This window comes from Hyaena hyaena, unplaced genomic scaffold (genome assembly GCF_003009895.1).
Source record: "Hyaena hyaena isolate Hyena2069 unplaced genomic scaffold, ASM300989v1 scaffold_479, whole genome shotgun sequence".
NCBI classification, from domain to species: Eukaryota; Metazoa; Chordata; class Mammalia; order Carnivora; family Hyaenidae; genus Hyaena; species Hyaena hyaena.
The window spans coordinates 779,643-807,049 of record NW_024081107.1 but is presented as its reverse complement, the minus strand read 5'-3'; the positions used below and the strand labels follow the sequence as shown (position 1 = coordinate 807,049).

Genomic DNA, 27,407 nt, shown 5'->3' with positions numbered 1-27,407 from the left:
CAGCTTTGATTTAACAAAAAAAAACAAAAAAAAAAACCCTCAGATATATTTTCCCCTACCTAAATCAAAGTTCAGTTCTGCTAGTTATATCAGCATGGTCCGTCTTCTATTCCTGGATATTAAATATTCCTTGTCACCAATGACATTTAAAATAAGAACAAATTTTATTCAGTTATATAACATAGTTGTCTTAAGCTTTGAAAACGTGTGGGGTTTTTTTATAATTTTTTAAATTTTTTTTAATGTTTATTTATTTTTGAGAGAGACAGAGCATGAGCTGGGGAGGACCAGAGAGAGGGAGACAAAGAATCAGAAACAGGCTCCCAGCTCTGAGCTGTCAGCACAAGCCTGACGTGAGGCTCAAACTCACAAACTGTGAGATCAAGACCTGAGCTGAAGCTGGACACTTAACCACCTGAGCCAACCAAGTGCTCCTATAATTATTGTTTTTAAACACAATTTACTGAGGTGAGATTCACATGATGATATGATTTAAATGATATTTTATAGGTTGAATGACCTGAAATTTTCAAAATTTCAAAATAAAAAGTGTTTTGAGTATCCTCTAGCGGATAACTTCAAAGTGAAGGGAACCATAGCAGTCATGTTCCACCATGCCACCCACAATGCAGAATAATGATGTCTGAATTAAATGCTCATCCAACCTCCATCTTGACACTCCTAGTCATGGAGAGGTCATTGCCATATAAGTTATCTCATTCTGTTGTTGGGCATCATCATTGGAAATTTCCCTCCTAGAATGACCTGAAATCCGCAACTCTGTATCTTTTTTCTAATAATAACCTTTCAACTATTTGAAGATAGTTGTTAGTCCTTTCAACCATTCACTCTTCAAATAATGTATTTTTTGGACCTTAATCTTTTAGGCTGAATTTTCCTAAATATATTGACTATTTTCACCGTGTTTTGTTTTTTTTTAATGTTTATTTATTTTGGAGAGAGAGAGTGCAAGCAGGGAAGAGGCAGAAAGGAGGGAGACACAGAATCAGAAGCAGGTTCCAGGCTCTGAGCTGTCAGCATAGAGCCAGATGCGGGGCTCAAACCCACAAATTGAGAGATCATGATCTGAGCTAAAGTTGGACGCTTAACCAACTGAGAGCCACTCAGGTGCCCCTATTTTCACAGGGTTTTGATTCATGCCAGCTTCGGGAGCTGGTCACAACATTCCTGAAAAATAGTTGACCATTTCTTTTTGATCATCTGGACAAAGTACTCCTATTAACACAGCATAAGATTGGGTTAGATCCTGAAAGATGTTCACATTAGTTTTGTAATACAGAAATCCCTAGATTTAATCTTTGCTGCTGAAATAGATTCTTTTTATCCAGTTTGTGTTGGGATTCCTGAACCAAAATGTAGGGCTACAGATTTATCTTTGTGAAAATTAATGTTGCCAATACATTTTAACACTCTCTGTAAGATAGAAATACTTTACATTATTTAAAGAAAGATCACTTTAAATCTTGTTTTTTTATATAATATATAAATTTCTCCATTTCCTCTTATTTGCACATTCAGCTCAATTCTTTTAAAATAAATTTGTGTCCGTGATAAACAGCAAAATGAATATGCTCAAGAACTCTATAGTTGAGACTTCTCATCAAATTTATACTTCGGCATTAATTCACATTAATTGAATATAGTTTTGAATATAAATATATTTAAGTGTATTATTATTAGCCCATGGTTTTTTCAAAGGTATGATTGAAAACTTTATTGCTTCCTTTCAAAAAGATAATAGTATCTGAATCGCCATCTCAGACATAAAATGACCCAATTCAGTAGTTTTACACATGATAGTTTTGTTTTCTGGAAGTTTTTTGGACTTTTTTTTCAATCAAAATGTAGCATCTTAATAAGAAGTATGTTTGTTAACATTGATCCTTTAGAAAGGAGAGCCTGAGGAGCAAAGTGTTGCTGCCTGAAGAGATACAAGCATGTGTGTGTGGTAAGAAGATAAAGAAAAAGAAGTGAAGCAAGGAGCAGAGTGAGTGGAATGGACCTAACAGGTTGCTCAGTGGACATGTTTGCTTAACATTCAGTACTTCCCAGAAGATTGTAAGCAGGAATCCCACCTCAGTGCATGGAAGAGAGTTAAAAGGGGGAAATATATCTGCCTTGGCCTGTGCTGTCTCCTGCTTTGCATCAGTCAGGGTTCACCTACGCTTGCTCCCCACATCCTACCAGCTCTGCTATCTTGTGCTTTCAACTTTGTTCTCACCTGGTATATCTGTGCCTGTCAGTACATAGTTAGGAGGCATCAAATATCAAACCTGGAATTAAACCACATGTATTAGTCTGCTCAGGTTGCTGTAACAAAGTACCATAGACTGGGTGGCCTAAACAACTGATTTCTAAAAGTTCTGGAAGCTGGAAAGTCCAGGATCAGAGTGCCACCCTAGTAAGGTGATGATGAGAGCTCTCTTGCTGGCATGAAGATAGCTACCTTCTTGCTGTGTCCACACATGGTAGAGGAAGAGACAGAAAGCTCTCTAAGTCTCTTCTTAGAAGGGTGCTAATCTCATCCTGAAGATCCCACCCTCAGTGTTTCAGTATGTGGGGACACAATTCATTGTATAGCACCCACCCTCTCAAATTCATGTCCTTTTCCCAGGAAAATTACATTCATTCCATCTCAACAGCTCCAACACTTTTAAGTCATTCTTTTATCAACTCTAAAGTCTGTTAGAGTCCAAAACCTTATCTGAGTGTCATTTAAAGCAAATATAGGTGAGATTCAAGATTCAGCTCCTAAGGCAAAATTCTCCTCTCACTGAACCTGTGAAACCAGACAAGTGATGTGCTTCCAAAATACGATGGTATTCCTATTCCAAGAAGTAGAAATGGGGAGAAGAAAGGGGTAACAGATTGCAAGCAAGTCCAAGACCTAAAAGGCAAATTATATTAGATCTTAAGGCTGGAGAAAATCATCTGATTGAATGTTCTGTCCTCTACACCCACTTGGGTTAGAGCATACCCATCCCACCATCACCATGATGGCCCTTTGGGGCAGCCCTGTCCCTTTTGGTCAATACTGGGCAGAAAACAATAGAAATAAAACACATTGTTAATGTGTAACTTAATATAATCTTTCCAGAGAGCAACTTTGCAGTGCAAATCAAAAGCCATAAAATTTTGCATATCTTGTGGAGCTGGAGCAGTGATTTCAAGTGTATCTATTTATAATAATAATATGTCTATAGTTGCATAAAATATTTCAATATAAGAATGTTTGTCACAATCAGTATATTAAAATGAAACATAGAAACCCCAGATGTCAACAGAGGTTGATGTAGTGCCTCAATAGCCTAATGTGCAGACAAAAAGAATGACAATTAACATCATACTCAGACTATTTAATGTCATATGAGAAATTCAAGGTATAATATGTAAATGCCACAGGTTACCATACAACATGTGAATTGTGGTAGATGCTGTGTGTGTCACAGCCATATACCTTCACCCTCACTATTTCAGTGGATGCTTGCTTGACTTTTCATTGCCAGCATCTGCTTCTCTTTGCCTGAGTTTTCTTTGTCCATGTGCTTAGCAGGCCAGAAGTGCTAAAGAATAATGCTCCTGGATGAGCACTTGCCCAGTAATTGATGGAGGTCATGTACAAACTGCCCAGGTTATTCACTCTTTTGCTGAGGTGACTTTGAGAACAGTGCTCCGTACTGACTCCCAGAGTTCCTTATTGGGATCAGATCCAGGAATCCACAGTGATGACTTCCCAGGTAATGTACCTTCTGTTGGCTGCTTTGTCTTCCCTGTCTCACTTTTCTGCCTTTCTGCCTGTGTTTCCTGATGTCCTCACTCAGGTGAATGACTAGCACTCAAATCCTACCACAGTTCTTCTAGGGACATGCAACCAATACAATTCAAACAATTGCAGTTAAAAATAATATTTATGTCTGTATAAAATCGGATATATGTACATTGAATTAGCAGTATTGGTTTTTACTGGGGCTGGTAAGATTATAGATGGACATCTTCTTTCTTTTTACCTATTTGCATTATCTTGAATGGACCTGGAAGAAGTAAAAAATAATAAAAGTTATGTTAAACAGGAAAAAACAACAAATGCCTTTTCTCTTGTTCACTCTTTCTCAATCCCATTCTCATTTCAGTCCCTTCAAAGGAAAGCTACTAAATATGAGTTCCAGTGATTTATAGTGCAAAGACTTATTGTGAAATTATATAATGGCTTTCAGTCAAAGGAATATTGAAGGTAATACAGGCCTCGAGCTGTTCCTGTAGCAAGTGAATTTCAATTTTAAACTTTCAATGTTCTTTCTGCCTTGGGTATGTCTTTAAATATTTCAGAGCTAAGAAATTCTGTTTTTCACCAAAAGAGGATTTAGCTGTATAAACCAATAGCATTTTCAGAATTGTAGGTATAGACATGCCTGAAAAATACCCTCCTCCTAGATTGTGTTGTTTTAAAGTAATCCTGCTTCCTTTTAGATGAAAAGATATCAGACCTCTGGGCTTCAGAAATGTTCATTTTCACAAAAGCTTGAAGGATAGTTGTTTGCTTATAAAATTATATTTGTAGGGTTGGAGAGAAAAGTAAATTCTTTAGACAAATCTTTAAGTCTTTGAAATGAGTAGTTCTGTGAGTGGGAAGTGACGTGGAACCAAAAGTTAGGAGATTGAATTCATAGCCTTGGACAAGCTAGTGACCTGTTTGTTCAGCTGTGAGGCTAATAAACTTTAAACAGAAAGAAAAGAATGAGCAAAGTAAAGGAATGTGTTAATATCTTTTGGGAACAGACAAGTTACATAATGAGTAAAATCTATTTTGGACCTTTTTTTTTTTTAATGTTTGATAAACACATGAATACTAAGAAGTATTTCTTTACCCTAAGAAAAGCAGTGGTGCAGGTGTGGCTGATAGTAACAAATGCATTTGGTCTCAGTTATAAAGGGTATATGGGAACTGTGCCCTATGAATGGTTGTATCAGTTTGCTAGGGCTACCATAATAAAGTATCACAGAGTGGGTGGCTTACACAACAGAAACTGTTTTCTTCCAATTCTCTAAGCTGGAAGTCCAAGCTCAAGGCTTCTGAGGCCACTCTCCTGGTCTTGCAGATGACCGTCTTCTCAATATGTCCTCTCATGTGCATTCACTCCTGGTGTCTCTTCCTGTAAGGACACCAGTCCTGTTGGGTTAGGTCCCCACTCTAAGAGACTCATTTAACTTAGTCATCTCTTTAAAGGACTCATCTCCTTATAGAGCTACAGTCTGAAGTACTAAGAACTGGGACTTCAACTTTTGAATTTTGGGGGACACTGTTCAGTCCCTAACAGTGACTTAGGTAGGAAGGACGATGAAGGCTCAGATTTGGGGACTGCTGAGCTCCATAATTTAATGATCTATCAAAATCTGTTTTAAATCTCAGGCTATATTTTTCTTGGTATAGCTTTGAAAATCTGTTTCTAAAATTATATTTCTATGTGTCTGTTTCATTTCATTTGAATTGTAAATATAGAAAATTGCTAAAAATTGTCTCCACTTAAAATTAAGTTGACTATAAAACATTCACACACACACACAAATTGATTATATATTAGGCCAAAAGAAAAAAATGTCAATACATCCCCTAACATGGAAATCCTGAAACTACAGCAACAGAACAAGAAATCAATGACTAAAAGATGGTAAAACAACAAAGTAAAGGAAGACAGTAAAATAACCACATAGAAAGCATTTTTAAAAGAAATTCTTCTAAACACTCAAGTTAAAGAGGCAAGCCAAAACTATGTGGTAGCAAGGGAAGTAATGAAAGCTTTTCAATTATTCCTATTTAGTACTTTGAAATTATGATGTTATTAAATCACAGTTATAACAGTAAGTTAATGTTTATAAATAAATAGCAGTTAAGAATAAAATGTATTAAAACTATTTTTGGAAAGCAAAACAATTCAAAATGTATGTGCTATACCTTCTACCTCAGAAGGCTGGTAAGTTGCAATACTAAAGAAATAAGAATAATGGAATTAATGAAGATAAGAGCATATATTAGTGAAATGGAAAAGAAAATATTTATCTTCAGAGCTATTGTTTTCTTTTCAGAGCTATTTCTTTAAAGAGACAATCTAAACAACACAAATACGCAACATCAATGATGAGAAAGTATTTACTCAGATTATGAAGAAATTTAACCATTTTAAATGAATACTAACTATACATTTATATCAACAAATTTGAAAATATAGCTCAAATGAATACCTTTCCTGAAGAAAATTAGCAATTTTTCCTCCAGAATAGTTAGAAACTATAACTAAAGAAACTCTAAAGAATAATTAGAAACTATAAATCAAAGAGCTCTCTACCCTTGTCAGCCCTGACCCATAGGTATCAGATCCAGATATTTGGTCGGCAAATCCAATTCAACTTGTAAGGCACAAAAAATTGAGATATTAAAGCTATTGCAAAACATAGATGAAAGTATACAAATTAGTAATTCATACTATGAAAATGGGATGTTACTAGTTCCAAAAATGTTGGAGGAGAGCACCAAAAAAGAGAAATTTGCAGACTTATCCCCTATGTCAACATAGAAACAAAAATATTAGTAATAGCCATCTAAAATAATCTAGCACAATATTGAAACAACACTGTGCTATATTTCAGATTACAAAGATGGCTCAGCATTTGGAAATCTATTGAAATAATCCACTACATCAATAATTAAGGAGAGAAAGTATATGATAGATGCTAGAAAGGCCCTTTGATGAAGTTTAACTTCCATTTCTGAGGAGCATCTTTAGTAACTTGTAAATCAGAGGAAATATGCTTAATTTTAAAAGTTTTTTTTAAATCAGCAGTTAACAGCAGAAATCATACTCATTGAGAAACACTAGAGGAATTTCCTATAAATTTAGGAAAAAGACATTTACCATTATCTATTATTTAACATCGGGCTGGAAACCCAAGGATATGAATGGGCAGTTACAGAAGACTGCAAATGAAAAGTGAACAATAAACATGAGAAAATATGGTCATCTGTAGTAGTACTAGGAATGAAAACTAAAACTACAATAAAATATAATTTTTACTTACTGGGTAAAATATTAACAGTGCTTAATTTTGATGCAGTTGCTCTCATCACCTAAGCCCCTCTTATGTTCCTTCCTGTCCAGTGCCCCTACTTCTCTATGGATTAACAAAAATCACTTTAGAACTAGTTCCTTAGTAATTCCAAAACCTCAAGGCATCCACTGAGAGTTGATGGCTTTCTCTTCTGAAGAAAACTGCAGACCGGAAAGTTATGAGTCGTTGAAGGAGGGTTGGGGTGGAATGGGGGCAGAGCATTGGTTCTGTGGATCGTGGTTGTTTTTTTCTAAAGTGTCTGAGAATAAATACACCTTGCCACTGTGAGGATTGATTTCCTTCCTGCCCATTAACATGACTTAAATTCTATTTCCTGTAAAATAATAATGCCTACAGTCTTTTGCTAAGGTGCAGTCTTTTCCTCGTTCAAGGTTATACTACAAACCTCTGTCACATTAATCTATCTCTGAATAGAAAATGGCCAACTTGCTGCTCTCTAATCCCCAGAAATCTCCACTGAGCACCTGACTGTATTTGCAGTAGGCAGGGAAGGGTGGAGGACATTTCAATGCAATCTCACTTCAGTAGCAATGGGCAGAAAAATTGTATTACATGATTGTATTGTTCCACACAAAAAATGCAGCTAGAGGGCATTTGGACTGGCAGTTCTTAATAACAAAAGAATTAATAAAAAACTGTAGGTACAATGATTCATCTAAGCCCTGGGCTATCTTTCCTGGAACTGGAGGCTGAATGCTGGGCTTATGTTGTTAACTGTGCTTCAGGGGTCAGAAGAGGGGCGCTCAGGGAGACCTCATAGTGTGTGCAGGCTGCCCCAGTAGAGTCCTTCTCTCTGCCTAATGTACAAGGTATTCTTGCTTGGGAAAGTGCCCTATCCACAAAAAGTCATATATCTTCTCTTGTTAAGACCATAGGCAGTTAGGATGGTTGATTTTGCTTCTGGCCAAACCGTAAAGAGCTAAAAATGACCCCTATAGTCTGGAGAGATGAAAATAAGATAGATTCTGAATAATAGACTCAATTCCATTACTCAAGGATGTATATAAAAAGTGAGATTTTCTATAGAGACTTCACTGAGACCCAGATTTAATAACAAGAATAATCTTAAGGACAGAAAGGTAACTGTTAGTCCACCATATTGGATCCAAGATAAAGATCTTCAGTCAGAGTTTGGGGTTTGAAAATTATAAATTTTTAGTGCAGTGGGTGACCAACGGTTCCTACAGTCACAGAGGACCACTACATGGAGGCGACAAACCTTTGTAATCGTGAAGGGGCCAGTGCCACTTGTTTCTAGGTTGTTAGTCTCAGGTAAGATACCACATAGGTAATGAACTACCTAAAAACAGTTGTTCATACACTGGTATAAGCATTCATGATTTTGGGTTTTTTTTTGTGGAGATATTTCATGAGTAGAAGAAAATCATTATTTTACTCCATGTCATACATTGCTTTATAAAAAGAGGAATCCATAATGACTCCCTTATGAGCTTATTCATTTTTACCTGAATATCAGGATATTTTTCTCCTCTCCTAGAAAACAGTTCATTGGGGCACCTGGGTGGCGCAGTTGGTTAAGCATCCAACTTCAGCTCAGGTCATGATCACATGGTTCGTGGGTTTGAGCCCCACGTCGGGCTCTGTGCTGACAGCTAGCTCAGAGCTTAAGCCTGCTTCAGGTTCTGTATCTCCCTCTCTCTGACCCTCCCCTGCTCACGCTGTCTCTCTCTCTCTCTCTCAGAAATAAACCAAAAACATTTAAAAAAATAAAACAGTTCTTTAATAATATTTGGGGGTTCCTGTAGCTTTGTTCCAAATATGTTAACTAATTCTCTTGCTATCCTTATTACATGGAGATCAAATTTTCATTCGAGAAGGATTTAGACAAAACATTTGAGCTATTTTATGTCTTAGTTCACCAGGTCTCCCCTTTTTTCCCATTAGTCTCCTCATTCAAACAGTTATTTTCTATCTTTATATAACACTGATGTACATCGAATGTTGCTAGCTGCTAACTGTCCCCTGATGTGCGTTCTCTTCTTTTCTGTAATGACACAACTCCTGAATTTTAGCTGTGCATGCTGTTCCTTTTAACCTTTTTTTTTCTTTTTCCTTTTTTTTCCCCCACTAGCTGGAATGGAAATGTCATGAGCCATGTGCATGAATGCATCAGCTCACTGATGGCAGAGCAACAAGATCAAGAGCCTGTGGCCTTGCAGCTTGCTTTCCTAGAAGTGCTCACACCTGAATCTAAGAAAAATGCATTCTGTCGTATGTAAGCCACCATGGTCTGGGGGTTTCTCTTGTAGCAAGTGAGTCTGTATCCTAAATGACATGAGCATCTAATATGTGCCAGGTGATAGTTGAGCACATAATGTGCATTACCACATTTAATCTTCATAACCACTCTATAACGCAGGTCTTGTCATTATTGCCATTTTACAAATGAGCGAATGAAGGGATAGGGACTTAAGTTTGGCCGAAGCCACAGAGTTAATAAGTGGGAGAACTAGAGCTTCTGCTCTGAACCATCATGACATATATCTACTCAAGTATGACTCTGTTCCTTCCCTCATGTCTCACATATAATTAGGACTGAGGCCTGCAAATCATTCTCGACACCAGTGTTGGAATCTATTCCTTTCTTCCCAGCTCTGCTACCAGAAGCCATCCCTGTTCTCCCCAGGTGGCTTCCCAGCTGCCAATCATATTCCCCTTTAACTCATTCTCATTTAACCTTCACAGTTACCTGCCTCACCAAATATATTTGACGGCTCGGATTCCTCATCAAATCCTTTTACAAATGCCCTTGTTTATGATATGGCTCCTAGAATGTCTTTCTGACCTCCTTATTTTTGCCCCACTTCCTTGGTCGGCCCCCACCCCCTCCTTTCTCTAGTCCCCACTAATACTAACTGACCTTATATGCTCATGCCATGTTCAGCCATGTTTTTTCCTGCCTTGGAGAATTTGCATGTGCCTGGAATATTAATTCTTGCTTCTCCCTGGCGCACTCCTCTTCCCTTATGTTTAGCTTATGTCTGAATTTTGGAAAGCATTCTCTGACTCTTTGCATCTGTGCTGGCTGATCACTCCCAGAAGAACCTCTGGTCATTTGAATCAGATATAACATTATGCTTTATGTCTTTGATATATTCTTGACAAGCCTATAAACTCCTTGAGGGCAGATCTATTTTGTTTATTGCTATATCCAGTTGAGATCACAGGGCCTGGCACAACTAGGCATTTAATAAATATATTTGGAATGACTGAATAATGGATGAAATTGGGAGGTGGCAGCAGATGGCCATGAGGTTCCCTAGGTCTGAGCCTGTGACCTTGGTTCAGGTCTAAAATTGTGAATTCTGGAAATGGGAAACAGTGACATTGTGTCGTTTCTTCTTCACCAAGCATCTTGATTATAGCAAACATGTAAAATGGCCTACCCCAACATCAACCTGCTAAGTTAGGAGAGTTATTATTACAGAGTTGAGTGCTGATGCTTTAATTCTTCAACTTGTAGTTATGCACCTCTTTACCCGTCAAAAAATATGTGAGGGGAATATTCCTCTGCTGCTGGTTTCTACAGCTGGTAGTGTTGGAAATGTCCATACAGTGGGTGTGTGAAGTGGATGAAGCCAAAAATTTTCAAGGGAACCCACAGAGAGCAGCTACTGTGATGTGTCACACTGTCCTCTGATCTAAGCTTCAGGAAATCTGGCTCATTGGTCATGTTTCTGGACTCACAGTCAAATGTCCTACCGAGCCATGTATCTCCTTTATCTCTGCCTCAGCATTCAGTAAGTTCCATCCTGCTACACCAGCTTTATTCTAAGATCAGGGAGAACAAGTGGTGATGGTAACAGCAGCATTGGCAGGAAGTTGTAGGGTTGGGAGTAAAGATTTTGTGAGTTGGAAAGGAGAAATCACTGTGGGCCATCCACCTTGTTCTCTTCATATTTTCTCTTAAAATGACTACCATTCATAGCTTATTTTTTCTTTCTTTCCAATACAAGATGCAGGGAGGTGGTGGTGTTAGTAGTGGATGATGGTAATCATGATTAAGTCCAAAAGCCTTAAATCAAGTTAGTTATCCTTTATTGTTATCTCCAGATTTAGATGGTTGCCAAGATCTTTAAATTCTGTGTGTGCCAAACATCATTACTGTCTGTCCCTTCTATTCCATTTCAGTAGTCATCACATGGGTGTAAGCCCCAGTGACTATGAGTCATCAGACTTATTGTAACAACTTCCTCTCCAGGCTCCATGTCTCTAGGCTCTGCATCTTTAATTTACCGTACACACTACAGCTCAATTAATCCCCATGAAGGTCTGCACTGACCTGGTGCCAAACCTTAGATGTTCTCCATGACCTTCAGTATAAATTTCAAATGCTAATAATTCAAGATGCTTATAATCTAGACTCAGCTTACCTGTGCAATATAACATCTTATTGTTCCTCTAGGTTGATTATACCTATAACTGACCTTGTCGGGGGCACACACCCTTGCTGGGGAGAAATCATATTTTCTCTAGTCACTTTCTTCAGCAAGCTAAAGCTCTTTAAAAGACAAGCCCATCAGGTTCCATGGCTTTTTGGTCAGTCTAGTTCTTATAAAGTCCCTTCTAGTGCAATTCTTAAGTTTTACTTTTAGGGGCACCTGGGTGGCTCATTTGGTCAAGTGTCCAGTTTCAGCTCAGGTCATGATCTTGTAGTCTGAGAGTTCAAGCCCTGTGCAGACAGCTCAGAGCCTGGAGCCTGCTTCGGATTCTGTGTCTTCCCCTCTCTCTCTGCCCCTCCCCTGCTCATACACACTCTCTCTCTATCTCTCAAAACATAAATAAACATTTAAAAAATTAAAAATAAATAAATAAAATTCTACTTTTGTCTTCTCCCTTCCATTTAATAGGCTTAATCTGTGTCCTGGAGATGTTCAGGATGGTAGGATATTGCCTATTCTTGCCCTCCTCTTTATTTTCCTTCCCTGGTTCTAGATCCTTTGGTGTGTTAAAGAGAAAGGGGGAGTCCTTTTTTCTTTACAGTGGCCACTGTAATCTTTCTGTGGCTGTCTCTGTTTCTCTACTATCAACTCATTGTCAGTGCCTTTTATGTTTTCCTTACCGAATTGTGGGGTTGTTAGCTGCTCTATAGCCACATCCCTTCTTTATCCCCATGTCCCCCGTCCTCTTCTCAGCTCAATGAGGTTTCAAAGGCAAATCATCTAATATTAAATATGATGTACTTCCAATCATGAGATAAAAAATCAGTTACCCTTATATACTCAGTAAATCTCTTGGAGGCCACCTCACTTGGCCTTTGGGGAAGATTAAACACTCCTCCCCCTTTTATGGAGAGGAGAGAGGAAAATATTATGAAACTCTTGCCCTGGCAGTTGACTTAACATTTTTGATATTTCCTCCATTCCTCTATCCACACCACTGCACATTCTTCTAGCGTAGATTGCCATTGGGTAATGGTTGTAGGTAGATAACGTAGCTTAGTTATCTCTAGAAAGCCTTTAAGGAGTGTCTGACGTTTCAAGGGTTTTCAGAATGTGCTTGTTGTTGGTTGTTGGTCCTTAGCTTTAAGTTCTGGGAAATTAGGAGGAGTCTAACTCAGTGATCTTATAGATTCCCAAATAGGCATATTTCTTATAATAAAAATAATAGCTAGATTTTACTGTGCATTTAAAAAAGCTAGCTATTGTACAAAGTATTTTGCTGCATTATCTCATTTAATCCTCTGAGAGCCTAATGGAGTATGTATTATTTGTATCATTCTCATTTTATAGACGAAGCACTTGAGGTCTAAATAAGTTCTACAACTTTTCTAAGGTCATACATGCAGGAAGTGGCAGTACCAGGACCAACCCAGGTCTGTCTGATTTCTGTACCCACACTTTTAACTTCTATGACGTATTGTCTCCAAACACACCATGCACTATGCCTTTTTCCATACTGTTGAAATTAGACTTTCGAGATTATCCACTTAGATGGTTCCATCATGCAGATAAGAACCTTCACCTAGAGAGGCTAGGTGAATTTGTCATGGTCACACATCAGAACTTTCTGTCCTGAAATACCTTCTTTGCTATCCTATATATCCAGACCCTCTTTAGCCTTCAATCCCTAGCTCAGGTACCATCTCATCCCACCTCCCAAAGCCTTGACTGTCCAGCCCAGTCCTCAGTGGTCTCACACATTCCTCTGAAACTGATGCTATGTTCTGCTGGTATACCATTTACTTGGCACTACCACATAGACTGTCTTGCCATTTATTTAATTCCCGTGGGACTATTGTAAAAAGTCATTTTATGTGCACATGACTCTATGCCTCATATTGATTATAAGGAACTCATAAGCAGTACTTTAAAAACTATTCTCTCAGGTTGCGTTTTTATTTTAGATTATTATAAATGTTTTGAGTGCCTAACAGGGTTAACACAGTGTACCTGGAGATGAGAAAGAAATTCTCTAATTGAAAGGAACTTTCTGCTTCGTAAAGAACATAATTTAGGTGCATACATTATTATTTTTAAACAACAGTAATATAAATGCCAAAGCTATGGAGCTTGAAAGGGTAGATTATATCTGGTTTGAGAAGATTTGGGAGGCTTCTTAGAGGAAGAAGATTGAAGATCAGCCTTGAAGGTGAAGATGTGGGTTTATGAGCATTGAAGTCCAAGGAAAAAGAAAGGGAAAGAAATGGTGCTAAGAAAAGGGCTTATTGTGGCCTCCTTTGCAGTGTGGAGGCCCAGCAGGTTTACTGGGGACTATAGACTTACTTTGACAATATTTCTTTTTCCATTTATAATCAGAACGTCTTTAGATAGTCCTGCCTCTTCTTCATACTCTCTGTAGTTTTGCAATAGGCCTGCCTAGACCCTGAAACTTTTGAAGTGAAGAGATAACAGGAGGATGCTGGTAGATGGCTGGAAGACCAACATAATGTCAAAGTAGAGATTTTCAAACAAATAATTCATTGTAGGAGACTCAAGTTTTGGATGGAAAGGGTAATGTGATTGGAATTGCACTTTGAGGTGGCGGGTCCGGCAGTGGTGTATAAGATTGATTGAGCAGAGGGAAGTGGGGATCAAGAATTCAGTGTTCCCTTGCAGCCTATGGCACAAGTAGGTGGAGCTTCCCAACAGTTCTTGTGGTCTGTGTCACAATGTTGGCCCTGTCCTGTGTTCCCTAATGTTTTCTTTTGTAGCATTCTTTACTCAAGCACTAGAGATCTCGAGTTGTGCCTTGTATTTTTGGCGTGTCATACCATGCTGACACAGTGGGCAGTCAGTCCATGGACAGTTTTTTGACTAGCAATTCAATGTTACTTCCCTGGAGGCAACTAGAGTGATGAGGAAGGATATTAGTTGATATGCTCTATCAATTTATAGTACTAAAGAAGTTCTCTCAGATAGATACCCAAGTACAGACTATGTGTTCTAATGCTTTTGTTTTGTTCTAGTCCCACATAATGACGTTTTATGCTAGAATCTTTCCCGTTCAAGATAAAATATCTTTAGACAGTTCTCCCCAGGTTTATGTTTTGTTGTTTTTCTTTGTTTATTTTTTACAAATAAGGGCAAAAAGTTGTAATTACCCATTCAACTCTGTTTCAGCCTAGGAGTATTTTTTATTGTATCATTATACTTTTTTGTGATTATGAAAACAATATAATTTGTAAAAACAAAACAATCGAGGTGAATGAAATAGAGGAGACTTCCTATGATTCCTTGCCCCAGACTAAAACCACTGCTGACTATTTCACCTTTTGGTGTCAAATGGGGTAGACAGCTATATAAGCAGGATTCTTGGTGCTTAGACCAAAAGAGTAAGTAATGGTGTTTCTCTAAATCCAACTATGGCATATCCATCAAAAATCGTTGAGGCAGTTTTTTTCATGTTTGGATTTATCTTGGTATAAGATCTTACAAATAAACTTCTTAACTCTGTGGCTGTGGAATGACTGCTCACTGACTACAGTTGAGAACTATTAAACTCTTCTCTGCTATAATTTAAATCAGCAGCTGAGTTAACCTGGTGGATAACTTACTGGATCCCTGAGATCCTGCACGTGGTTTCCCTGTGTAGTTTAGGAAGTTGTTAAGATAAATTCCCTCTGGGGTAGCACAGTAACATGCCAAAAAGTCCAGGTTGAAAAAGTCACTTTAAGATAATTATTCAACTTGATTAGATTATTCATGCAAAATATTTCATTGGTCCACAGGTAGTTTGTAGCAGAGCTAGAAGACTCGTGTTCTCCTTTACCTTACCCTTCCCAGTGTCTCCTGCCCCAATCCAATGTAGTTCTGAAATCATTTAAGTAGAAAACAACTTTTGTGGAAGTCCCTGTTGCATGGTTGAAAAACTACTACTATTTTGTTCATGGAATCAGCCAATAATAAACCTTTGAAGCAATTAATGTGCTTATGCAAACCACTTGATATCTGAAGTAATGATATCCTTTAGAAAATGTGTATTATTATGTTATGACCTCTTTGACTTTCATCTTTAAATAATTCTGCTTTTGAACAATTAAATCAAGTCTGGAGATGGTTCTCATGCAAAAGAATCACCTCCAAACTCTATAAAGAAGACATGCTATGCACATTTTGATTGCCTTATAAAAGTGACAATTATAAAAGCATACGAAAAAGTAAAAAAGAAAAATAGCAAAGAAAATACTCCTCCATGATTTTAAATAGGTTTACTTTTAAAAACTTTTTTAAATTTTTATTTATTTTTAATTCTAGTGTAATTTTACATACAGTGTTATATTAGTTTTAGGTGTACAGTATAGTGATTCAACAATTCTGTACACTATTCAGTGTTCATCACGAGGACTGTGCTCTTAATCCCCTTTATCTATTTCACCCCCCCCCCCACCTCTCCTCAGGTAACCATCACTTTGTTCTGTATATTTAAGAATTTGGGGGGGGGTTGTTTGGTTTTTTTAAAAAAATATTTTAATGTTTGTTTATTTTTGAGAAAGAGAGAGAGCATGAGTGGGAGAGGGGTAGAGAGAGAGGGAGACAGAGAATCCAAAGCAGGCTCCAGGCTCTGAGTTGTCAGCACAGAGCCCCATGTGAGGCTCAAACTTGCATAGTGTGAGATTATGACCTGAGCTGAAGTCAGACGCTTAACTGATTGAACCACCCAGGTGCCCCTGTTTGTCTCTTTTTTTCTTTGTTTGTTTTGCTTATTAAAATCCAGATATGAGTGAAGTCATATGGTATTTGTGTTTCTCTTGAGTTACTGTACTTAGCGTTAGATCCATCCGTGTTGTTGAACATGGCAGGATTTCATTCTTTTTAATGACTGAATAATATTATTTTATATCACATTTTCTTTATCCATTCATCTATAGATGGGCACTTGAGTTACTTCCATGTCTTGGCTATTGTAAATAATGCTGTGATAAACATAAAGGTGCATGTATCTTTTTAAATTAGTGTTTTCATTTTCTTTGGTTAAATACCCAGTAATGGAATTACTTGATCATAGAGTAGATCTATTTTTAACTTTTTGAGGAACCTCCATACTGTTTTCTACAGTGGCTATACCAATTTGCGTTCTCAGTAGCAATGCATGAGGGTTCTTTTTCTTCACATCCTTGTTGTTTCTTGTGTCTTTGATCTTAGACATTCTGATAGGTGTGTGGTGGTATCTCATTGTAGTTTTGATTTGTGTTTCCCTGATGATGAGTGATGTTGAGCATCTTTTCATGTGTCTATTGGCCATTTGGATGTCTTCTTTGGAGAAATATCTGTTCATGTCCTCTTCCCATTTTAATTGGATTAATTTTATTTAACTTGGATTAAATTGTATTAAATTTAATTCCTAATGTGTAGGAATAGTATTTATGTTAATAGCTATTTATAGACTTTGAGTAAATCAGGAACTTTGTTCATGTAGTTCTTTTAAGTATCCCAGATTTTTCTGAATTAAAGTATTCAGATGAATTAAGTATTCAGATTTTTCTGAAGTAAATCCTGATTTTTTTAAATAAGAAAGACATATACAGGTCATGTAATCTAATATATAAAGTATGACAAAAAATTTAAATTTCCCATGCTACGTGTGTGTATATACTTTTTGGTTTGTTTTTAGGCATCACATTTTATCAAGGATGACTGGCATTTTTGTTTAAACTGCAGTTACTTTACAAAACTGAAATAGGGTTACTGTTATAAAAACAGTAAACAGAACAAGTACTGTGCCCATTTCATAGAAGAGAAAGTGACCCTTCAATCTTAAATTGCTAGAAAGAGGTAAGGCCAGAAGTAAACTTCAGCCTCCTCTGAGAGATTTTCCAGTACTCTCCCTGCTATACTTTTCTTTTTTCTTTTTTTTTTTTTTTGCTCCTCCTTTTTAGTTTTGGTTCAGTCACCCAAGGAAAAAGCCAGGAACAAAGCCAAGAACAAAAAGAGTCTGCAAATGTCACAATGAGACCTCTGGATGAACAGTAATTTTACTCAGATCTGAGAATTAGAGAGCTGCCTGGAAAACTGTATTATGAAGATTGAGGAAACTAGATGGCAAATCAATGTTCATTCAGAATAAACTTTATTGACCAATTACTTAAATTTTAAAGAAGTTAATTTGTGTTGCAGCAGCACCTTTGTAAGTGTTTTCAGAAGAGCTGAAGAAAAAACCCAGTGGTGTTGGAACTGCATGTTTGGTTTTCAGAGAGAAGCGTGGGCATTTCTTCAGAGGACACCCGCAGGTCAGCATTTTGGTGACAGCATGAAAGGGCTTTAGCTTCAGGAAGCTTCTGTGAGGTCAGCTGGGGGTTCCCCTGGGACCAAATTCTGATCTATGATTAGGATAACCCACTCTGCTCATGAAATGAGATTTCTAATGGGAATCAACCACAGCTTCTTTTTCTTCTCTTTAAAAGCAAGCTGCTTTGTCATGCTTCCTTTACTGAAATCATCACACACAAGAAAAGGGTTTTGAGAATTTTCTGCTTAAGACACTGCAGCAGATAATAGACAAAATAAGATGTAGGCGATTGCTCACTGGTCCCCTCCCAACATCATTGTTTCTTACTCCCCTTAGAGATTACCAAAGTGTGTTTTAGGATAACAATGGATTAGCTTTAATGTTCATGAATAAAACAACGACCCTGTGAGTAAGAGTCTGAATTTGGAAGGTAATAAAGAAACATATCAAGAGAGAAAGGAAACTTGAGGCTGAATTAGAAGTGGAATAGGAAAGAACCAATCTTTCTTCTGTATAGCCCCAAGTAATGTTGGCCTTGTCAGATGCATCACAGCTTTTAAGTCACACTTCAGCAGTGTGAGCCACAGTGAGAAATAAGCCCATCCTTTAAGGGCTGCATTACCTTCTCGAAACCGGCTAGAGAAGGTGTGTGTGTGTGTGTGTGTGTGTGTGTGTGTGTGTGTGTGCAAATTTTGTTTTGCTCTGCGAAGGAAGAGAAGTGTTACTTATTAAGTATCTCATTTCTTCTGAGCCAGGCCGGTTGGAGAGATTGCTGCTTACCCAAGTTTCCATGGTTAGGGAATGTTAAGAGTAGAAAGCTGTGTCCAGTCTGTATGGCTGTATGCCATCCCTATCTCATTGTCAAAGTGGTCATTTTAAATACCTGAAAATTAAAAAGTTTCGTCTTATACTGGGGTCATAACTTCTGATTTGAAGACATTTGAAGTGGAATTCATGTAAATTTTGAAGAAGTTTTCTCAGCCATCATCGCTTTCGGCCACTTGAAGCCAGATTCACATGGCTTGTATTCACATACTACATTTTTTTTTTTTAATTTTTAAATGTTTTTATTTATTTGTGAGGGAGAGAAAGAGAGAGACAGCATGAGCAGGGGAGGGTCAGAGATAGAGGGAGACACAGAATCTGAAGCAGGCTCCAGGTTTGGGGGGCTCAAACCTATGAACCGTGAGATCATGACCCGAGCCCAAGTTGGATGCTTAACCGACTGAGCCCCCCAGGCACCCTAGGATAATACATTTTAAGGTACTGAATATGGAATCTAGTTCTTATTTTATGTTCAGCTAATGTCAGCTATTTTTTTTAATGTTTTATTTATTTCTGAGAGAGAGAGAGAGAAACAGCATTAGCAGGGGAGGGTCAGAGAAAGAGAGTGAGATACAGAATCTGAAACAGGCTCCAGGCTCCGAGCTGTCAGCACAGAGCCCAACGCGGGGCTCGAACCCACAAACCGTGAGATCATGACGTGAGCTGAAGTCGGACGCTTAACCGACTGAGCCTCCCAGGTGCCCTAATGTCAGCTATTGCAATTATAATAAAATATTAAAATCATTAACATAACTGAATATGTTTTATGAACTACTTCAAATATTTCCATTGTCTCAGGGCTATTTTTTTAATACATATCTATATAAAAATATGTTATTATCTTTGAGATTTGTAAGTCTGGAGATTATTTTTTCTATTCCACTTTTGTTTATATTAGCTTTGTATATACCTAAGGTTATCGTATTATAATTAATTACTCCTGTGATCCAGAGTTATTACTCCTATTTGTGTTTGTATGTTTATGTAACAATTAATTTTATAATATGTCAGGCACATTATATGTCTCATGACGGAATCAGAATTACTCATGCTGACAACCCTTGATGACTTGTATGGCCCTTTGAAAAAAGACATGTCAACACTTTTTTCACATTTCTACACTTTTCCACCATTTGATAATATAACAGAGTTAGTTGAGGCATAATTTATACTTGTTGGAAGTCAATTTGGTAATGATGGGCCACTTTTTTTCTCAGACTTTGTCCAATCAAAATGTCCAAGAAAGAGTTTTGGTGGAGAAGTGAGTGTAACATTTCTAAGGACCTGATTTATGTATTAGGATGAACTTTACAAAAGTTATTAAGCATTAAATAGTTTGGGCAACCTTTTCTCTACTTATGATATTACTATCGTAGTAATATAGTAGTAATAAAGATGACTTCTGGTCATCTTTTTTTTCTTTTTTGAATACCCAGAGAATATGGGAAGAACTATGTACCTATAGCATCTTAGAAAACCTGTGTTATATGAAAAGATGTAATGAAGAAGCAGCAATTGACTTTTTTAACTTAAAATGATACAAATTTATTATCTTACCATAGGTGAATGCCAGCCTTAGAAAAGGGCAAGGCCACTGGTGGTAGATCTGGGTAGCAGGCTATAACTTTGGGACCCTCAAAAATGAGGAATTTATTTATTTTCACTTCTGACATCAAATGCTTTGAAAATATTTCCTCTTGGTATCAGTCATAGCCCTGCAAGAGCTGACAAGTACAGCATATTTCTCAGTTTTTTGGGTGGACTCACCAGCAAAACTCTTAAAAGATAACTGCCTTTTTTGCATGAAATTCAAGAGTTGCTTTAATTTCCTTAAACCAAAAAGAGAGAGCCAAATGCCATTTCTCGTCTATAATATGCCCTTTCATGGAGCTGTTGGTAAAGCAATTAAATGCATAAATGACAGAAATGATAGATATTGGTTCCTTTATTGCTATTTCATGCAGCGAGAATTATATTTCCCCAAGATTAGATTTTTATGACAAGAATTTTTTTTTTAGTCATAATACAGAACTGTTATTTGTCAAAGAAGTAATATTTGTTTTTGGCTGTTGGTGAAATCTCAGAGGAAAAATTTCCAGACTCCATTTTACTTTTAAGAACTACATAAACCTGAAGAGTAAGTTTTTTCTTTCAAAATAGGTTATGTTTTGACTTTGAAAACCTCAGACTTCCACAAAGCATTTATAATGTTTGGAATAAGCATATAAAATATTTCAGAGTATTGGTATTCATCTTTTTTCATAACTCTGGGCAGAAATTCCTAGGGCAAATCTGAGGATAGATTTTTTTTTCCCACTTTCCAAATTGCCTCTTTGGCCCTCTGCACAGCCAAGGCTGGGTGTGCCCAATGCCGTGGAGACCCTCACTGTTGTTACAGTGGTTAACAAAAGAGTTCACAGAGTGTTGAACGCTGGAAGGGATTATCCAGATCAACTATATAATCCTGTCATTTCTCAAATGGGAAACTGAGGTACAGGGAGATGAAGGCACCTGTCAAGGTCATCTGATCAGCTAGTGTCAGGGTTGTGTTTCAGGCAGACGGACCAATTGATTTTTCTTGGTAACTTCCCAGGATCCTTTTTTACTTCACTTTTGGTTTACTTCCATTCCAGTCCATTCCAGCTGGTCCCTGGTCTTGACCTGGCTGCTGTTTTGGCCTCATTCCTGCCCTCTGACTGTATTCACTGAGTAGGATTTCCCCACCAGAAACCTTGGCCTTCTCTGAGTCATTTGGACTTGGACTTACTTGTCCAGAAGTTTTAGTTCCTTGAGAATTTGAGGACTCCTTCTCCAGCTGTCGGCCTTTACTAGCCCTGCGGCTGCTCCACATGACCGCAGCATGTTCAAGTTCAACTGTCTGTCACGCATTGTGCTTTATAAAATAAGTTAATGTACTCCACACAACAGACCTTTCATGCGGGTATTTTACCACCTTGCAGCCAAGGAATCAAAGCTCAGGAATAAAATTACATCCTCATCACCTTCCAGTGTTAAGTGTAGACTGAGATTAAAATTCAAGAATATCCAAATCCCATTCTTTTTCCATGGGATTGGTCAGTTTGAGTGTGAAATGCTTAAGGCTCAGATTTTGAGTCACAAATTGTGACTTGCACTGCTTGGGGGACTCTGGCTCCTATTATTCTGCTCTGTAAAATATTTTTATGTATTAATGTATGAGCCTTCTCTGTGTGGGCCTGGTGCTAGGACTTCTTAGCTTTCTGATCTTAGAGCTGTCTTCCATATTTTCTGCCTTGTTATAGGTTCTGGATGTGGGAATGGGAGCAGTTAAATGTCACTCTCTTGGCTGAAACAATAACTTCCTGATTGACACTCCAGCTGAAAATAGATCCTCTGAATGGCGAGATCACAGAATGCCCTGATATGTTTGATGAAATGCTATTAGACATTTCCACCTGCTTCCCTACTTCCCACTTCTGCAACATAAGGGACAAATTCCTTTTTTTTTTTTTTTTTTTAACCATTTCACATTCACTATCATGAGGGCATCATGGTCAGAAAGGATCTGTGGCAGGACTGGTTACAACAGCTGCCAAACGACTTCTGCTGCCTTAGCAAGTGGTATGTACCTACTGTGCCCTCCCTTGTTGCAGCTCCTTAGATTTAAAGATACTTAGAAGGCTCTCATGTGATAGCCTTACATTAAGTGTTTCCAGGTAGGATACAATACTGCATGAATAGAAAGGAGGGGAAAAATATTCATTGAGTGCTTGTTATGTGCATAAAAGTATGCCATAAATTTGCATGTGTATTACCAAGTGAGCCCCACAATAAGTGTATGAAGCATGGAATTTATTCACATTTTAGAGAGACATTAAAATGCTTAATTTGAGATCACATAGCTAGCGTTTGAATCTAGATGAGTCTGACTTTATGTATATTACAAGGCTACCCTAAATACTCGAGAAGCTGGGGCCCCAGGCCCCTGTTATCTTATCCACCATTACTCTTACCCTGTGTGCGTTAGACAGGGACTCTGGCTTCAGAAATCCTCATAAGAATCTTCACTAATCTTTGAAATTTGTATTTCCATTTATCAAAGAATGGCAATGTACATTGTTACACGGAGACTATAGTCTAAGTCTTTCGTTCTCATTTTCCCCACCCTATTCAGCAACTGGACAGTTTTTGGTGAAGAATGATACTCCTTATTGCAGTTTGCCCCTTCTGCCTTGGCAAAGACCCAGCACATTCTTCCACCTGATGGTTTGATGAAAAACCAAGGTAATATCTGTTTTGTCTATATGTTGAGTCCCTAATGGAGAAAAATCCAATTGACTAGTGTAGCTGACTATTCTTTTTCTGGATTTATAGCTGCAGACCTGAACTTAAAAAGAAAGTGAATCTATTCCTAACCATTGTGCACTCACTTGCTCTTCCTTCCTTCCTTCCTTCCTTCCTTCCTTCCTTCCTTCCTTCCTTCTTCTTCCTTCTTTCCTTCCTTTCTTTTTTTCTTTCTCTTTCTTTCTTTCTTTGTTTCTTTCTTCTTCCTTCCTTCCTTCCTCCCTCCCTTCCTCTCTCTCTCTCTCTTTCTTTCTTTCTCACTCTGTCCCTATCTCTTTCTCTCATCTTCCCCAACCCCTCCTGCTTTTATCTCCTATGGCCAGCTGTACCCAACTCACTAACGCCTTAGCCTAATACATGGCCAGTATGCACTGAGTCTTCTTTTTAAGAGACATTCCTTCCTATGAGGCCAAAGACAGATTATTTATTTAATTTTATTTTTATAATTCAGGTCACCTTTCTAAACTTAAATTTCTTTTTTTTTTCCTGAAAAACAAGGAGATTAACTGGAAATATTTTAAGATTCAGTGTTTGTCAAACTGGTTAAAATGAATGAATCTTTTTTTTCTTAAGATAAGTAGTGCTTTCTTTTTTTTAATATTTATTTATTTTAGAGAGATAGAGTGAGCAAGCATGAGTGGAGGAGGGGCAGAGAGAAGAGGGAGACAGAGAATCTGAAGCAGGCTCTAGGCTCTGAGCTGTCAGCAAAGAGCCCGATGCAGGGCTCAAACCCACAAACCCTGAGCTGAAGTCAGACACTTAACTGACTGAGCCACACAGGTGCCCAATGAAATGAATGAATCTTAATGAGCATTTTTTATTTATCCTGTATAAAGTTTTAGCAGTGGGCCTTACCAGCCACAAGTGACTTCTGTCCAGAGCTGTGAGGCAGGGATTAGTTGCCATTTCTCTCTGATTCTATCAGTGCAGAGCCTTCTTCTTTTCCACCTCCTCCTGATGGACATCTCATTCTTTCTATAGTTCTCTTGATTGTTTCTCAGTCACCCACTAGTTTCCTCTCCCTCTGTCTTTAGGGTCTTACGAGGCAGGGGTTTCTGTCCTCAGTTTTCCCTGACTCCCCAACTAAGACTGGTCCTGTCCATACTTGTTACAGATTTCATCAGACCATATTCAATTCAACAATGTTTGTCTAGTGCCAATCATGTGCAAGTCTGTGATAGTTGCTGTGTTTCATTCTAGGGATACAGCCTCACCAAGGTGCAAGTTTTATAGAAAGAAAAGTCTGGAAATTTTATTTTATTTTTTATTATTATATTTTAAAATATAATTTATTGTTAAATTAGCTAACATGCAGTGTATAGTGTGTACACTTGGCTTCAGGAATAGATTCCCATGATTCATTGCTTACATACAGCACCCAGTGCTCAACCCAACAAGTGTCCTCCTCAATGCCCGTCACCCATTTTCTCCTCCCACTCCCCCCCCATCAACCCTCAGTTTGTTTTCTGTCTTTAAGAGTCTCATGGTTTGCCTCCCTCTCTGTTTCAAACTATTATTTTCTCCTTCCCTTCCCCCATGGTCTTCTGTTGTTTCTCAGACTCCACATATGAGTGAAAACATATGTAATCTGTCTTTCTCTGTCCAACTTATTTCACTTAGCATAGTACCCTCCAGTTCCATCCACATTATTGGTAATGGCAGGATTTCATTCTTTCTCATTGCCAAGTAGTATTCCATTGTACATATATATAATACATATATAATATATAATACATATATAATACATACATACCACATATTTTTTATTCATAATTCTCCCTTTTTGAAGAACTTCTGTATTTTTCTCAATATTCAAATGCAAATATGATTTTAAAAATAAGCTTTTTTCTATATTTATAAGCATCTTGATAAGAAAAATATATATGACATGTTACTTACATAGCTTAAGGTTTCCAAAAAAGGAGAAATAATATACTTACCTACTAGCCTCTGTATCTTATACATTGTTTTCAAGAGTATCCATGTCCTACTCATGAGGATTAGAATTTTAAAAACCTCCATTTTAAGTTTAAGGAATTTGATAAGTTATGGGAAAAAATGAGATTAGATCATTGAAGTTATGAATTATAGAAGTATTAATACATTTTGTGCTTCTTAAAATAACACAGTAAAGGCAGCCTTTTAAATAAAGAGAAAGTCAGTAATAGTTTACATATTTTAAGTTAGTAGTAATGAACAGTATACTACTCCTTGCTCAGAGATACTCATTTTATTCCTCCAAGTTTTAATGAGATAGTTATTAAGTTTATTTAGTGTTCCTGTGTATTATGTGGGCTTAACCTCCTGAACTGGTATTTGTTCCAAAAGAAATTGGAGTGTAAGTGTTGATTCTCGCCTTCTAGGTCCCCACAGTGATTGCAGAAACACAAAGTGATTAATGAATGAGATGAAACAAATAAATAAAGCACTGGGAATTGTTTAGCATAGCTTTGGAAGCATTTCTCAGCCCTTATAGGTTATTCCTCTTTGTTCTTTTTACGTCCGAAGCACATCCTAGAAGCTCCCCTTTCATAAGACCTCTTTTCTTTTTGTATTCAAAGATGCTTAAACACAGCTTTAAAGCTCAGTGTTAATTAGTCTCCCTCAGATTTCTTTATATCTCACTGGAAGTATCCCAGCTCCTTCACCCCTCCCACTGAATGTCACTTTTTGCATGAAAATATTCTTTAACTTGGAAATTTGGAAATTTCCTTTTTGGAATCCCACTCACTCTTAACTTCCAGTGCAGTTACTTCGGTACTTATCCTATTCATCTTCATTATATTGTAAGCTTGCCAAGCTCTCTATTTCCTCATCTTTGTTTACCCAGCAGCATCTATCAGGGGTCTTGCTGAGAGTGAAAACTTAACAAATATTGGCTGAAATGAATTATTGAGTTACTGTTTGGTACCAGTGTGTGAGCAGTGGAGGGTTAATATTTATTGTTCATAAAAGAATGACGAAAGCATTCTTTTTGTCTAATGTGTGATTGTTTCTTTGCAACCTTATCATATGTTAGATTGGACCATATTAAATTGCTATTTTATTGTTCAAAATTTTAAAAGTTGAAAGTAATTGACAATTTCATATAGTTCAATTTATATTATTAATTTATTTTCAAATGTTTCAGAGGCACTTGTATAGCTTTTGGACACTCAGATAGTAATCACTAATTTTTCAGATCCCAAGAAGGTTTTTATAGTATAGAATCTAATCTGTGATGAGTCAATCCCCTCTATCTGAACACTCTTGATTTTACCGGGCTCCTGGCATTCCCTTTATTTATTTATTTTTTTCCAACCAAGCTCTTAGCTCTTGATAGTGATAAAGCTATTAGTTCTCAAATTTTCAAAAGCATTTAGAATTTTATGTGAATAGAAGCATTTTTTTCTGAGGAGTTTCAAAATCATTGATCTTTATTTTGTTTTTCTTTTTATTCATATTTTTATTATTTAGAAAACGATATTTGGAAAGAATGGATTTGTCACCATTCAGTTAAGGCCCCCCCTTATTTTTGCCTACAAAAAAAGTATTTATGTAGAAAAATATATAGGTATTGGGTTTTATGTGGAAAAAAATAGGTATTGGATTTTTTTGTACCTATCTAGTTCAACATACAATCTGTTTTAGCAATCTTAAGATTCATGTATCAAAAACCAAACTGGTGATCTGCTCCTTCTCAAAACCTTCCTTATGTCAACTAACGGCAACTTCATCATTACAATAGAACAGGCCAGAACGCATAAGATCACTACTGGGTCTTCTTGTTTTCACACTCCACATCCAATCAATCAGAAATTCCCTTTTGAGTTTATTTTTACTTCCCCTCCTCCCACTGTGGCTTAGACTACCATTATTTCTTATCTACATACACTACTAAAATGACCTCCAAAAAAATTCTCTTTCCTTCTATTCTTTTTCTTTCATTTTTATATTTTCAAAGAATAGTCAAAATAACACTCTTAAAACATGAGTCAAGGGGCGCCTGGGTGGCTCAGTCAGTTAAGCGTTCAACCTCAGCTCAGGTCATGATCTAAAGGTTCGTGGGTTTGTGCCCTGCATTGGGCTCTGTGCTGACAGCTAGCTCAGAGCCTGGAACTTGTTTCAGATTCTGTATCTCCCTCTCTCTCTGACCCTCCCCTGTTCACGCTTGCGCTCTCTCTCTCTCTCTCTCTCTCTCTCTCTCTCAGAAATAAATTTTTAAAAAAATGAGTCAAATCATCTTAGTCTTCTGCTCAAAACCTTACCATAGTTCTACGTTTTACTCAGAGAAAAAGCCAGAGGCTTTACAAGGATCTACAAGGCTCTCTGTGCTCTGCCTCCTCTCCCTATAACCATTCCTAATCCTGCTCCATTATCTGTCTGACTTCCTCCCCTCTCTCATTCTTAACCTTCTTGCTGTCACTTGAACATGCCAGGCACTTTCC

The 27,407-nt window shown here is 37.4% G+C and overlaps 1 long non-coding RNA gene across 1 annotated transcript in view; it reads left to right on the top strand.

The window, feature by feature from the left end:
- Positions 1-2,005: 2,005 nt before the first annotated feature.
- LOC120246604 overlaps positions 2,006-27,407 on the top strand; it is a 40,945-nt gene continuing 15,543 nt past the window's right edge. Inside the window, exons 1-2 of the long non-coding RNA XR_005532083.1 lie at positions 2,006-3,758; positions 9,236-9,379. This is a non-coding gene — a long non-coding RNA (uncharacterized LOC120246604). The remainder of the gene's footprint in view (positions 3,759-9,235; positions 9,380-27,407) is intronic.